This window comes from Pavona decussata, unplaced genomic scaffold, assembly GCF_977016875.1.
Source record: "Pavona decussata unplaced genomic scaffold, jaPavDecu1.1 SCAFFOLD_38, whole genome shotgun sequence".
Classification (NCBI taxonomy): Eukaryota; Metazoa; Cnidaria; class Anthozoa; order Scleractinia; family Agariciidae; genus Pavona; species Pavona decussata.
In genome coordinates, this window is record NW_028145460.1 from 1793709 (window position 1) to 1809759 (window position 16051).

The window sequence follows — 16051 nt, forward strand, 5'->3', positions numbered from 1 at the left end:
ATCAGACCTCGCAGCAAATTCATGTAACGCGTGCCAAACGCGGGAAAACGCCAACGAGCAAGTCACGATTGGTTTTGGTTTTGTTTCTTATTGGTTCAGGAGAAAATGGCGCGAGTTTTGTTGACCAATCACAGAGCGTAGTAAAGCAAGACCAAAGCAAACGTGAAACTTTTGACCTTCAATGGAAAACTGCTCTAATTTACCGATATTGGTATTTTGATTAAAAAGTTCGTGAGATTCAGTTAAGACGGGTTTCCATATAGTCGCCAATAGGCCGTTTCCGAATTGCTGTGAACCTCACTATGAAAGCGAGGCTAAGTGCAAAACTTTTCATATGAAAATCAGTTTTGTTTGCATTTGAATGAAAACTAATTTTCATAACAAAAACTTTGCACTTAGCCTCGCTTTTATAATGAGGTTCAAGCAACTTGGAAATGGCCTATTATCGATCGATCGCAAGAGCGATTATATGGAGATGTGACATGAGACAATTTAGCGATCGATTGCTCGATCTCTTAAAACTAATATCAACGATCGTATTGAGCAAATGGAAACTTGACACGTGGCGGTTGAGCGTTCGAACGATCGAATGCATTGCAAACATTTTGTATAGCTGTAATCTTGGAGAAAACTTTTTGAGAATTTTGCGAATTTTGGGCATATATTTCAATTTCCCTTAAGGAAAACAACGCCTGGAAAGTAGTAAACCTTCACTCCCCCTTCCCCCTCACGCAGCCTTTATTTCAGTGGCGGGCCAACAGTGCACTAATGGGGGGGGGGGGGGGGGAGTGCTGAGTTGTTGATATATCACTGAAGTGGTGGAATTTGCACTTCGACAAAAAGTTTCTGAACAGTTTTGTCCAAGATTGTGTTGTCGATACAATTGTCCTCTTTTTGTAACGGAAGTGATCTTTGACGACCGAGAGCGATCATATGAAATCACGAAGCACTCCTAAATTAAGAAGTTTCCTAAAGTATTATTTCTTAACAATAATCTATTGTTTATTAACAATAGCCTATTGTTAATAAACAATAGTTAGGATACTTCTTAACCTTAGTTGGTAGAGGGTTGAACGAGGTGTTAAATTTTGTTTTATTCTGCTGCTAGAGAGAACTGCAAGAAGCAGATGGGAGCAAAAAGAAAGTGTGTGACGCCATAAACAACCTGAAGTTGGTTAGTATTTGATGTAATATATCAAACACGAGAAAGCGTGTGTCATCAGATATCCAAACACTGAGAAGTAGGTTGAAAAAACGAGGCGCAGTCGAGTTTTTTTGAACGACTTCGAGGTGTTTGGATATCTGATGAAACACGCTTTCGAGTGTTTGATATGGCTTCTCAAATGATCGATAATTCTTGGAGAAATTCAAGGCTAAAGTTGGCAAAATTTTATGGTAATTAGGAATACATATCCAAACCACGTTCACAGTAGTGATTTCCTTTGTTTTCTCTCGATGAATTAAGTTTGAGAAAAAAACTTCAAGCGAAAATAGACGAAGATCGTATCTAATTTTTAGCACACTTGAATGTTATTTCTACTTTTAAAACTAAAATTTAGAATTTAGACGTTTCCAACAATGTAACGTCAAAGCTTGTTGTCAGAGTGGAAGTTCCCTTTAGCTGAATCGCTGCATGACACGCACGCTTAATCAACATGATGTTGCGCTACAGATCATCTGTGCGAGTCTTACCGTATAACAATACCTTAAGTACACCATGTAAATGTGTTGTTGATTCCCGCAGGAAATAGATGAGGTAATGGAAAGATTCGAGGAAGAGGTTTTACCCGACATTTCAGAGCTGGTATGTGGAACAATGCGTTAGCTCAAAATGCTTAGTGTAGTTAACTCTCAAAGGGTAGATTAAGTAAAGTCTCTCACGAGCCACTGGGGAGAGAGCGCCCTTATAGACGTCAATCTTTTAATTTTTTAGGAAACTGACTTGGAACAGTACACCCAAAGGCTTGAGGATCTTTCAGAACAGGTATTAAAACACATGTATATCTCTGCTGTAGTGGCAACTATTAACAATTAACTGCAAGGTCAAGTTTCTATCAACGAGTAGTCAATAAGCCTTCTTGACTACTACTCACGAGGACAGGTAATCTAATTGCTGTGGAATGCATTCTGATAGGTCGAGGAGGGTTGTCCAATATATACGAATAGAGTCCAGGGCCCAGTTGTTCAAAGCCCGATTAAGCTAATCCTGGGTTAACGTGAACTTTGATTCGAGTATATTTACTAATCCATACGGATTCGTCCAAAAGGTTTTTGTTCCTAAGTCTTGCCTTAGACTTTTCTTTACCATTAGCTTAAAATGAAATGAGCCTTTAAAATCATTTGTAATGAGCGAGTTGGAAACCTCGGTTAACTTTTAATCGTGGATTAGCGTTAATCGGCTTTCGAACAACCCGGCCCAGTCGTGTATCTCCTTAATCGTCTGGATTACAGGAAGTCTAGTGGTGAAAATAGAAAGTATGCTAAGTGACGAGTTGACTCGTGGAGATTCCAGTGGACTCACCGGAACTAGTCTATTCATGAGAGACTTAGAAAAAATTCCATGCATGTTGAAAGGGAGGCCGTGAAAATATCGTCCATCGGAGTCCACTGGATCCATTGGTCACGAGGAGATTTCAGTGGACTTACCGGAAGTCTATCCGTGAGAGACTTAGAAAAACACACATGCATGAGGTCGAGAGCCTATAAAAAACTAAGGAGCGAAGTACAAGTCGTGTATTTTCTTCCTTACAGAACCAAAGTGCAGAGGAAGAGTTGGCTGAAGCTACCAGATTAATGGCAGAGCAGGAAGAAGTAAATGACGAGCACAGAAAAAAGATTTCGGAAGTATTCGGAAACGCGGAGCCTCTGAAGGTAAGAATCTACTTGGACAAGTCGGTCCCAGGCGGCGCTTATATTAAGGAGTTTTAGCAACGCGACGGCAATGGCAACGAGAACGTCAAAAGAGCAATAGGTTTTGTAACCAAAACAACAACTCTGCACGTGCATTACACTTGACACGTTTTATGGAGGACTCCCACTGGTAAACACATCACGAAGAATTTTTCTTACTTTTTCTAAACTTAGGTGCAGTCTCCAAGAATTCATCTCCAGAAAGTTTCACCTACTTTTGACATTTAAAGTGAGTTGGAATAACTGCGACGACGTTTGGAAAAACGATAATAGTGACGCGTTCTCGCTGCCGTCGCCGTCGTCGTCGCTAAATTTTCCTATTGTGTGGAGCAAAGAAAACGCGGCGCTTGAAAACCACGGGAAGGGGTGGACGAAAGGGAAAGATAGAGAGACAGCAGTCACAAAAGGGAGTTTAAGTAGTTACCACGGCGACGGCAACAAGAACGTCACAAAACAATTGTAACATTTAATAAGAAAAACAATGGTCTTGCACGTGCTTTATAAATTGTAGTACATTAGTTTGCCGTCCTCGGCTAAACCACAACGGGAAATGATGAAATTTAAGGTTTTGTAGAGAGCACATGATGGTAAATTTTTCATTCTCTGTCTTAACTTGAACGCCGTTCCCACCAGTTCTGTTACTGGATAGATCGGTCACATTGTACAAATTGAAGGAATTGGAACAATTGCGAAGTAGTGCATGTAAGGCGAACATATATTTTCAAGCGACGTTTTCGTTTGTGTCACTATCGTGGTTGCTTAAAGTTCGTAATATTGTTTTTAATTCTTCGCTTGCCGCCTTAAGTTTGCTTCCCATGATCTCAGCCCTGGAGGAAGCCATCAGGGATCCTGCTTAGAGAGACCATGGTGACAGAATGTGGTTTGGGCTTACTGGCATGAAACTGCATCAGAAGTGTCTACAGACGGAATGTCCTGTTGCCTGTTAACTTGTCATTCCCTCTAGGGGTGAACAGCTCTCTTATTAAAGTTAGAGAGTCAGTCATAATTTTGAACCTAATGTTATCTCAAAGGAAGGATTCTGCTTGAGATAGCGAGACGGTTCAAAACAACTTGTGTTGAAAATAGCCCTGAAAAAATCCGTTTACAACGGCATCTGCTGAGGAGAAACAGGTGTCGGCTCGAATTCAAGACTTAGCTGATGTCTACTGTACTTTTAGTTACGCGTCTCTTTTTAACTCGTGAATGCGCAATGAACGAGTTATAGCGATGGCTGACTGTTGACGTGGTTGGTTGGTTGGTTCTGTTAACTTTCGGGCGTGCGCAGTGAATGAGTTTTAAATTCAATTAGTGGAAAAACACGCGAACAGTTTTTGTTCACGGCGCATCAGGATATTCTTATTCAGTATGTACAAAATAATTTGACGATCATTTAGTGCAAGAATGGAGATTTTTCGTTAAATCTGAGCAAAGTTACAAGTTTTTTCAGTTTTTCCGAAAGTCCGGGGTCGTAAACTCAATTAGTAAAAAAAAAAAAACGTGAAAATTTTTTTCACGACGTATCAGAATTCTCTCATTCATTCTGTAGAGAATAATTTGACAATGAAATAATTTAATTAAAAAATAATTTGATTTAAAAGTAATTGTCGGCATGGACTTTGAATAAACAAGACGCTTTTTAGAGCTTTTGCCTTTAGCACTAGTGGCCTTATTTATTGTAGGCCTCACCGATTTTTTAACCTATCCTCCCTTTGCGATTGAACTAACTGAATTGTTTTAGGCAGAAAGATGGCGTGATATTGCGTTGCGCAACTTGAAATTTTGCCGCCAAAAAATATTTCCCGCCAGAAAATGTCTTCAGCTGAAAGAAGCACTCTTATTAACTATAAAGTACATTGCTAATCATAACTTTTTGCATACAGGAAAACTCGACATCTTTCATCATATTTTTCCTTCTCATACAAAAGTATTACATCAAGTAGATTAGTTTGCTTAAAAAAAAACTAGTTTTGCTGTCAGTTTTCACGCGAAAGCGGAACGCGCCATGTCACGCATCAGTGACGTAAACAAAATTATGCAAATTTCTGGTGAAATGAACACTTTAAGGTCTCGTCAGCTTTCATAGAGGTTTAAAAGGGAAAAATGTTTCATTTTCACAATTTACAACTGGTAATTTATGGGAAAGCAAAGGGACCCGGTCGATAAATAATTCTTATTTAGCAAGAGCTTGTCATATTTCATTATTTTTACTTGAGGATTGCGTGGACTGAACTCCGAAGGAAAAATTTCACCCATTTATGTCGGGCATGAAATGTAATGCGATACTTTGTTGAACAGATTTCCCTTTGTGAGATCGGCTTGAAAAACACAAATCTACCTGGAAGTTAAAAAGAGTATGCCCTACAGTAATTTTGTAATTTTAATTCCCAAAAAAACTTCACTTGCCCATCGGGCAGGTGATGGTCAGAATCCACCAGCCCGATCGCAAAATCCAGTAGCCCCGGACTATCGGACACGAATTTGCATGACGTAGCTGCACATGGCGTGCTTCTATGAACTTTGAATAAAAAAAACACGTGATTTTTTTAATTGGCGCATCAGAATAATCTTATTCAGTCTGTAGAGACTAATTTGATTATCATTTTTATAGTACAAGAATGGTTATTTTTCGTTACATAATCGGGCAAAGATATAATTTCTTTTAGCTTTCAAGGAAGTTTCCGTGGCCGTCTAAATTTCAATTACTGATGTGTCATCTGCATTCACGAGTTGGCTCACAGAAGCCTTTGATTATTACTAATTCTTATTTCAATTTTCCAGGAAGAGCTGGAGTCATTCATACTCACGAGCGACAAGGAGAAGGCAAAGAAGCAGCACTTTGAAGGAGAACGACGGAAATTGGAGCAGAAAATTGACCAGAATGAGAAAGAATGGGAAGGGCTTGTCAAGCTAGCTGAGGTAACCAGTTGCGATAATTAGCTGGTCCGCTTTCCCCCATCTAAAAACGATGTTACCGTAAATTTCTAACAAACGCCCAATACAATGTTGAAAAGTTCAACTTTACAAACGTACAAAGCGATCCACAAGTCTGCAAACCCAACTTGAAGTTTATTCACGAGGAATCCTAAGAGAACTCCGTGACAGAGCGATGACCGACAAAAGGAGAAAGAACTGGAAAAATACGCCTGCTTATATAATCCAAAGATCTTTCTAGAAAAGGTTACCTGTTTGTCCAGTTTAAAACTTGTTTTATTGTCCCTACGTCATGAAAACATTGTTATAGAACTTTCTACAAACATATGGAGCATGCTTATCAGTTCCTTGGATAAACAAACAGTCATAACAAAATGTCAAAGGAAAAACATGTCACTGATATTCCTCGAAGAGTGTTCCTTCCTCAACATGTGCAGTAGGAAATATATTAAAAACAAAATTACCAACCAATAAACTTACAATTCAATAGTAAAAATGGGCCGGGACGCTGCTCTATGAAAAGTATTGAATGACTGGCCAACAAAAAATAATGAAATGGGTCATTTATGTTTAATTTGAACTTATTGAGAACTAAGTTGTTTTTCAAGTTTTGATCTCAATTTTCGTAAGCGAGTAAAGACAACAAAATTTCAACTTGACTAAAGTTACTAACCTCTTCCTTTTTTGTTGTCTTTGATTCACAATTATTGGCAGGGGTAATGATTTAGTGATATTTTCAACTTGATAGCAAAAAGCAGAGAAGGCAAGTGAGCATTTTGAGAGAGTGGAAACCACACGAAGTGTAGTGGACCTTGAAACAGAAATTATAAAAAAGCAGAGACACATTGAAGAGGAAGAAAGAAGGTGAGGTCCAGTAAAGAGGTGATTGGTGTTGGTGGTGGTGTTTGAAGTAGTGGCAGTTTTTGTTTTTGTTTTTTTTTTTTAATAAATAGCTGTATTATATAGCTGAACTGGTCCACGCTGAAAAGTTTCGGTCCGAATTTTCCTATACGGACTGCTAACATGGACCGCTTGCGTTAAAACGTGCTTTTGAAAGGAGCAGTGTTGCAATTTTGACAAAAAACAAAGCAAAAATGTGTTAAATTAAGGTTATGAAGTAGAAACTTTTCAAACCGTCATGTTGGAGTTTTTACTTTCTTGCACTTTTTCTCGCACTACTTGAACATAAACAAGTTTTACGCGGACTAGAAAGCAACAAGTGGGAAAGTCTAAAAAATAAAATCCTTTAATATTGAGCTAGCTTATATTTATTTCAGTGCCTAATGTATTTAGCTAGTGGCAAGCTAATAAGGAACACTTATTTTAAAATAGTAATTAAAAAATACTTAGACGTTATATTAAAATCAGAAGGCTATCTACAAGCTAACTGAATAGTTAAGTAAAACTGTATAGAATCAAATATGAAACTTAATAGATCGATAGGATGGGGAGGGGTGGGGAACGCCCGGTAAAGGTCGCCTAGACTACGAGTAAGCTCTCCTAGGGATGGGGTGGGGGTTCTTGCTCGGAGGGTAAAGCTTTCGTAAATTAAGGCATGGGTCCGGCAGTTCTGTCGACCAAAAAGGCAAGGGGTGGTCTATTTTCTAAGGCTTTCGTCCTAGTACCAAAAATGGGAACAGTTTACAATGATAGGGATTTACCTTTACTGGTACCAGACAGGTAAGAAGGGCAAAAATAAAAATTCTGTGCTTGGAAATTATTGATTTTTTTGTTAGTTGTGAAAATAAACAATGTTTTATACTAGTGCCCAGTCCTCCCTTGAAAGTCGTTGATGTTTTCGCACCTTTAATTTGAGTTATCTCAAAGTTGCCAAGCGTGGAAATGATAAACGTAATACTCTTGACAGTATAAAACTTATGGTTGCCTCCAGCAAGTAATGAAAAGTGTTCCCATTCTGCTCTAAAGAATTTTAAGCTAAAAATAGCCCTGGTAGGTTACGTGACAAGATATGACCTTTCTAACCCTTTCATTTTCTATAATGTATTGCTATAAAATAGATCCGAAGGCCAGTTTGTGTTAGTTAAAATGCTAACAAAGTTATACCACAACCCTCAATTTTTGGGAAAGGAATGTAGGCCCAGGCCTTAATTCACCTGAGAGGTCGCCTAGCTTGCGAGCAAGCTCTCCTAAGGGTGGGGTAGGTGAGCTTGCTCGCAGGTTAAAGGTCGTCCCACCCCTTTAGAGCGTAACGACAGATGACTCACTGCTTACAATGACCAAAGGACGTCTGAATTTGTTTTTCATTCCCCCAAGGGCGGTTTTGTCCCTTTGTAGCGGAACTTGCTAAGTAAATGTCGACTGTTCCCCTGACTCGCCGGAGTAGAGTATACTGAGATTTACGTTCGGCTCAGACAATGCCTGGTGTTAAGTTCCAGGACAACCTACGTGAGAGGATTTTCAAATGTAAGGATATTCCAGCAAGCTTACATGTGTATTCCGGCGCTTGGGACTGGTTGCATGTTCCAGTGCGCACGCGCTCGTCTTAAGGGGGTCTGACCGCTGACCACGACGCCGTGGGATGATATGCAAAAGGGGGACTAAAATAACTTGAGCGATGGCACGAATAAGTGCCCGTATTTCCTTACGATTCGTTAGTGTTATTTACAGTGGCTTCTGTATGAGCATCATATGGTAATTTCGTTTCTTTTTCTGCTTTTGCAGTCGAGGAAGTGCCGAAAAGGTAACGAAAGAGTACAAGGAAATTCGTGACAGATTAGAAGAAATCTTACAGAACAAGAGTAATATTCACAAATATAATAAGGTAAGACACAGCAATTCAATTCAATTCAAATACAATACATTTTATAGTAAGAAAAAAAATTAAACATGCAGTATTGCAAAAAAAAAGTTGAACTAATGAATTAACGGTAGCGAATTTTGGAGTAAAAAGCTTAAGTGGTTACAACAAAGGAGAAAAAGCACAGAATAAAAAGAGAGAAAAAAGTCTATTGAGCGGGATTCGAACGTACGGCCATTTAACTATTATGCTCCGCCGTAAATCGCACGTAATGTTACCTGACGTTGGCTAAAATCAGGCGATATTCCACAGGATTGAGTAGGATAAGTGTTTTATTATTCAGCATATTGACAATAAAGAACACTGTTATGTGAGAAAACTTTACGGTCGGTGATGGTCTTCAAATTGTTACATTCTTCTCTCCGATACACGAAGTTACGTATATCGCAGAATATCTGTCTTACAGAGAACAGGTATTGAGTGCATCGTGACCATATTTGGACAATGTTACAATGTGTCGAATTGATAATGTGGCATATGTGAAAAAAAAGGGAAAAACACTGACTTATTGTGAAAGTTGGACTAGTTCGGTATTATGACAATTTTTCGAGAGTGATATCGAATGAGGAATAAAAGGCAGCAAAGGTAAAGATACGGAGATTAAAGGAGCGAGTGTTTTCGCCGCAGAATTTCTCTTTAGGTGCGGCTAAGATTACTGTGTAATAGAGGTGTTCGTGGTTTTCGTATTCGCATTGTGTACGACTATGTTGTTCCAGAAGTGATTGTCGGTAGATTGGAGTGTTCCAGATTAGCATTAGAATAGTTTTCAACAGAGGGTTGTAAAACCAAAACCAAAGTAATTTCTCTGGCCAATCACAACAGATGTAAACAGCACAATCAGCCAATCAGAACTCGAAGCAAATACATGTAAACTGTTTCAAGTGCGGGAAAACGCGTGCGACTAAGTACGATCGGTTTTGGTTTGGATTCCCATTTGTTGAGAAAAGGGCGCGAACTTTGCCAACCAATCATAGAGTCTAGTAAAGCAAAGCCAAAGTAAACGCGAAATTACTTACGACACTCAATTGACCAACGTTCCATCCTTATTCTGAATTATTTAAAATACTTTTATTTTATTGTAGTATCTTAACAAAGCAATGGAAAGAAGAATGAAGTTTATAAAGGAAAAAAGGAAGATCTTGGCGTCACACACTTCTCAGTTTTTCACCCGACACTTGAGCCAAAGAGGATTTAGTGGATATATATCATTTGATCACAGTCAAGAGTCTCTGGAACTTGTCGTAAGTGACAGTTCAAGTCATAGCAAACAAAAAAAAAGGAATAAAGAATGAGGAGAAAGAAAGAACAACCTTCAGTAATGTACTTTTACTAATTTACCTTCATTCATTTAGGCATAAAGTTCTTTATCATGATGTGGACTAAATTTTCGTGTCTTAATTTTTCGCACGTTTTCTGGGAGTGTTTGTCCTGACTTTTGATTGGGATATGAAACAGAAGTCCGTTGGAGAGTGGGGGTGGGGGGGGGGGGTACTCCCCTTTACGGGGACGTGGCGCTGGATAGGGTATCGGTATTAGCCCACCTTCCGTGAAGATGGTATATAATTTCAAGCTAGTCTGTCCTAATCTGGGTCTGGACCCTGGACCCCTGGACCTAGACAAGGTACATGGCTACAAGACTGTCATTGAGTATTTAGTAATCCGAGATTAGAGAAGTTAATCTGTATTGCAGCTCATCAGTCAGCGCGAGTAGTCCTACTCTTGTCCTCGGATCACGGGCGCAAAGCGCGCTAGAAATCGCGCGATCGTGACGGAACTTAGAAGAAGAAAGAGACTGCTTGCAGTCTATCTTCAGTTATATCTAAATAGGGTCTTAAAATAGAGGGAGTTGTCCTACAAGGTGTAGATATTTAAGGTTATGTTTCTCCTAAACATGGGTCAAGTACCCCCCCCCCCCCCCAAGAATAAAAGTCTCCGAATGCTTCTATGCATTGTTTATTTTTACACTTCAACCGTTCAGGTTGTTATTTGAAGTTTCGGGAGAGCCCGAAGATTCACGAAAGTTCACGAACTTAGCCAGCTATAACTACATGACGCCCCGGCCCAACTGAGAACACTCCAAAAGTTAAAAATTGTGATCGTTATATCTTTCTTGCCGGTGTAGTTCCTAAGTTCAAGATTTTTTGCAGACATCTTTATGAAGACGGGCAAAACTTCCTCGTTTCCATACGAACGTCTTAAAAAATTTTCAAACTTAACGAAACTATGTCTTCGTTATTTTAAAAGACGCGACTCTCAAACTTGGCCTTTTAACCAATTTTAAGGTACTTTTTCCAGCTGTGGCAATGGTTTTTGGTTACTTGACCTCCATCACAATTTTAAATTACAGTGATAAAGGAGAATTGGTAACCGCTGCAAACGCCTCCAGTTTGAGAATTTTCCTCTTTTGCAGGTAAATGTTCACAAAGGCCCAAGAGATGTGCGCTCTGACAAACATGTTGATGAAAGCACCAGCTTTGTCAGGTGGTGAAAGATCCGTGTCCACGGTCTGTTTTTTGACTGCACTTTGGGGCGCCATGGAATCTCCCTTTAGATGTCTTGATGAATTTGATGTTTTTATGGTGTGTGAAACCTTGCATTTTACCACGGTTTTCAAGTCGCGCGTTTCTCCTCGTTGTGCACCGCTTTTTTCGGGGGTCGAATTCTTATTGGCTGATTGCGTTAGTTGTATTTCTTGTCATTGGCTAAATCTGATTACCTAGAGTCCTTAAGCCAGTGACACACTTGGCGATTTTATACGCCGATCGCCGTGATCGGCGAAAATCACTTAGTGTGCCCGGTGCAGCGATTGCGATTTTCGTCTGTCGCCGCGATTGGCGTATAAAATCGCCGATATCTGGCATGATAGATATCGGCGATTAAATTCGCCGGCATTCGCCAAGTGTGCCCGTTCACGAGATTTTCTACGTTGATTGCTGCGAATCGCCAGTAAAGCCAACCCATCAGGTTGGGCGGAATTTTGCAAAAAAAAAAAAATGGCTTTCAATTTGCCTACACACTTTGCTAGGTTCCATCTTTTCCCGTACGGAGATACCCGGTCGAAGATACGCCGTCTAAACCGACAAGGTTTTCAAGTATATTGTCTACTATATTATCTCTGTTCTTGATATTGATGTTGGATACATCGAAACGTCGATTATATTCTAATCACCCTGAAACCATTATAAAATATTTTGTAATTAATCTTAACAAACACAAACACAGCATCAGGAGCGGGCATCTCGTTTATTAACACAAGGATACAGCGAGCGTTACATCATAAAGAAACTACAGCGGTGGGTAAACCAAAAAATTAAAGCAAGGTTGAACAAGATGCCTCAAGTGGCTCTTGCATAACTTACAAAACCTTAAATAGCCAACTAGCCCTTAGCGATTCCTCATACCTGCAAGCACGCCTAAAATACTTCTACAGTTAACACGAATCATACTTAATGAACATACTCTAGTGTAATTAGCAAAACGTTACAAAATATGTATAAGGTTACTTTTAATTTTTTCTAATTATCTACTTATCACTCTTTAGAATCCTCCTTATCTTGCTCGAGAATAAAACCTTCACTTCAGTTTCGTTTATTTTCAGGACTTATTGAACAGAAAGGTTATAATGAAAATGATTTTAGGCCTTTCGTTGCTACCAAGCCAGAAAAACCGTCAGTTCATATTCCTGACTCCGCAGGACTTGAGGTGAGTGCTTTATGACAACAACAACAACAACAACAACAACGATAACTTTATTTATTTACGGTAAAAAATCATCAGGCAATGAGAAAAATTATAAAAAATTAACTAATACTAATAACAAACCTATGGAGCTATAGTTATAAAGAAGAAATCATGATAATAGTAAAAGGTGCCTGCTTTCCATGAATTCCGTGCAATATGCAAACGTTCATACTTCTGAAAGAAATCACTGCAGCCGGATTTGAAAGAGGAGAGAGTTCGCGCTTGCCGCAGCTTAACAGGTAGACTATTCCACAGCGCTGAACCTCTATAACTAAAACTGTTTTTGACATAATTGGTTCGGGGCAGTGGAGTAGCTAGCTTGCCCTCGGAATCCGGGCCACTCTCTTTTTAAAGGGAAGAGTTACGGAGGGGGGGGGGGGGGGGGAGGGTGGGATTTAGTGTCATTTCAAACACTCGAAATCGTTTTTATGTTAACAGAAACCACAGAATAAACCCAGTTTGTTATAAATTACCACCCTAGTGTACTAAATCTGACGATGAGTGCCTCTGACCATAGATGGTCTATGCCGTGTGTTTGTTTCCAAACATTCGCTAGAGCAGATCATGAGTTTTTTCTTTCAAGAATTAAGTCGATTTCTTTCTCTTGGTGTTTGGTTTTCTGGTGTTTTAGAATTATTTTGTAACTAAGTGAAGGTATTGTATCATTTTTACCAAAAACGTCAAAATCCCCTTGACACTTCCCCTTTAACCCCTGATATCAAAGAACAAATTCTCCTATCTTGTCCCCATACTTTTCTCATAAAACTACTGGGAAGAAGTTATTAAAATAACAAGAAAATTCACCTTGGGTGTTCGGGGGGTGGGGGGGGGGGGGTGGTATCTTTTTCAGTCAGGCTGGAGGTACATAAAAGGCTGGGGATTTCAAGAAGTGAAGCATAGAAAAGGGTGGGGAAAACTGTCATTTGGATGTTTAACAGGGACTTTCAAATTGTCTCGAATAGACCCCACGAGATTCGGTGTTTGTACTGTAGGTATATGAAACGCCGTTTCATATACCTACAGAAAATGGTACCCGGGGTACCATTTTCTGGAGGGGGGTTTACGAAAGGGTTACCTTTTCTGTCAAAAATGAGTATATAAACCTATAGGGATTTGGACCTCGGCGCGGAGACTGCCCGTATAAAACTTTGTTGAGTACCCCGGCCCTCCCGGGAGTCCAGACGCTTTTCGACGACTAGGTTCGATAACTGTCTTTCGAGCCGTCTCCTTTCGTCACTTTCCTTCGACTCCCGTGCGTTCTCGTTGAGTTCAGAAGAAGTGATGAAAGTTCAGAGTCAATAAGAAAATGACTGCAAAAATATTGTTTAAGGCCAAAATCATCATCATTATCGTCATCATCTTCTTTATTAAAACAAAGATGTCATATCATTAAAAACAAACGGTTTTTTTATGTGCCGTGTGAAACAAAACACATTTGTGAAACTACACTAATTATACTAGGTATAAACTATAATAAGCTACCCTGTTAGGTTAAGTAAATTGTAAAAAAAAAAATAATAATAAAGTGCGTGACCGTAATTACAACGTTGTCGTATTGGTAAAAAGAGCTTCCACTGTTCTTGAGTTTTAATTGTAATGTAAGAAGAGATAATTTGCTGAGCACACTTTTTTTCTCTCTCTTTAGCTCCTTGCCAATAGATAAGAACATGGTCAAGATTTTTAAGCTTGATAACCCTGACAGGTGACTCTGGATGCAGGGACTAAGTACGAAATTATAAATTTAATACAGTGTAACTAGATAGATAAAGTAGTTTTATGTAGAATTATCTATCGTTATGCTCATATGTTATCAACAAAGAAAACGTGAAAAAGAAAACGTGGTGTTTCAGTTGAAACCAAATTGAGAGTATATTTTAATTTCTTACATAAATTTTCCACCACTTATAAAAAAAATATTAATCTGTATGTTGTTTTATGTGCATTTTCCAGGTAGATTTTGTCAGTTATAGCATTCACATGTTTTATATATTATTTTGTATATTGTTTTATGTTCACAGAGAATATTTTTAAAAAATCTTTACCAATTTAACAGAAAAAAAACATACAAGGTATAATTAAATCAGGATTTTTAACAAATTTTGTTTGTCGTTTTTTTTGGTTTCCTATCACAAGAGTTTGGACAAATCTTGACGTTCCCTCACTCGTTAACTCGTTCACACTTGCTCACCGTTCAAATACGATTATCTCGCATGTCAGTGGACGAAGCCAGTGAAGTTTACAAACGCGCACCAAAAACACAAAACGATGGAAAACTCCCGTGTAAAAAATCCAACAATCACTTTATCAATCAAAAATTCTCAATTCCAATCGTACGAGTAATACACTGAGTCGAAGCTCTATTGCGGACATTTTCCATATTCCCGGCAAGATCTCCACATATTCTCTCTATTACAGGGGCCTTCTCTAATACAGACAACGAGCACTAGAGTTCGGTCCATGAGAGCAATTTCCTATAAAATTTAACCTAATTTCGTAAAATGTGTTTTTACATGGGACCTGCAGATGAAATGTTAAACAGATGGAAGACCATCTGATCGTAGTTATGAACGCATCCTTTTTTTTAGGCTTTCTTCTGGCGGCTGCTGAAGTTGCTTTGATAAATACGTTGGTCCTTCATCAATTTCATTAACCTCTTTAACCCTTTAACCCCTAATATCAAAGAACAAATTCCCCTCTCTTGCCCCCATACTTTTCTTATAAATATAATGGGGAGAAGATATTGTGTCGGTTGGTATCGATGTTCAGTATAAGTTAATTACTCAGTTGGTTGGAATTTTAATAGCATGCTATGGAGGACAACTATGATGGACAATTATTTGTAACTCAATCTCGCGGAGCCGGTGTGTCAAGAATTTGGGATCGAGCAAAGAAGGAACAATTCTTATACAGTCGACTCCCGATAACTCGAACCCTCGCTAACTCGAACCAATTTCCTTTCCTCTCAGGTCATTTTCTATATAATTTTACCCTCGATAACTCGAACTCCCGATTACTCGAACCTTTTTAAATTTCCCTTGAGGATTCGAGTTGTCGGGAGTCGACTGTCCTATAATACTATAATAAATATAAAAGGTGCATTTGAAAACGTCAGTGTTGAATTTTCGAGACATCGATAATCAATAATTATTATCACTTTTTAAATTAACCTAGTTTAATGGCCTTTAAATAGCTCCCACGAGTCTCCTGTAGCTCAGTGGTAGGGCATCCGAACTAGTAATCGGAACTTCCGATTAAGACCTCGAACCTAAGACCTGAGGTCTTAGGTTCGACTCCTGATAGGAGCACTCGGATTTTTTTCCGAGTATGCCTGTGTCATTTTCTGATTAAATTCATCATTCTCATTCTTATATATTATTTGTTATCGATTGTCATCGGGTGCACATTTCATTAAATGTCATTGGATGAAAAATTTCGCCGTCGTGTGCTCCCGTTTCCTTAACATCTTGGATTAGTTGACGTCGCGTTGTTGCTTTGGAGAAGACAGCAAAACCACTGAAGGTACAAAACGTGTATGACCTACTGATCTTTTTCGAAATTTGCATTTTAACTGCTACGCCAAATTTATCAGTCACGTGAAAAGTATTTGTCCATTTTCTTCAGTCTCAGTTCTATTATTTACAAAAGCAGTAA

At 38.9% G+C, this 16051-nt stretch overlaps 1 pseudogene across 1 annotated transcript in view; it reads left to right on the forward strand.

Annotated features, from left to right (window-relative positions):
• The window catches only part of LOC146483541 (structural maintenance of chromosomes protein 6-like), a 38492-nt pseudogene extending 22531 nt beyond the window's left edge, over positions 1–15961 (forward strand). The window contains exons 20-30 of the transcript XR_014863795.1: positions 1109–1174; positions 1745–1804; positions 1934–1984; positions 2752–2871; positions 5689–5826; positions 6590–6705; positions 8524–8623; positions 9742–9900; positions 11070–11238; positions 12258–12361; positions 14046–15961. The product of XR_014863795.1 is annotated as a structural maintenance of chromosomes protein 6-like (transcript). The remainder of the gene's footprint in view (positions 1–1108; positions 1175–1744; positions 1805–1933; positions 1985–2751; positions 2872–5688; positions 5827–6589; positions 6706–8523; positions 8624–9741; positions 9901–11069; positions 11239–12257; positions 12362–14045) is intronic.
• Positions 15962–16051: the final 90 nt, after the last annotated feature.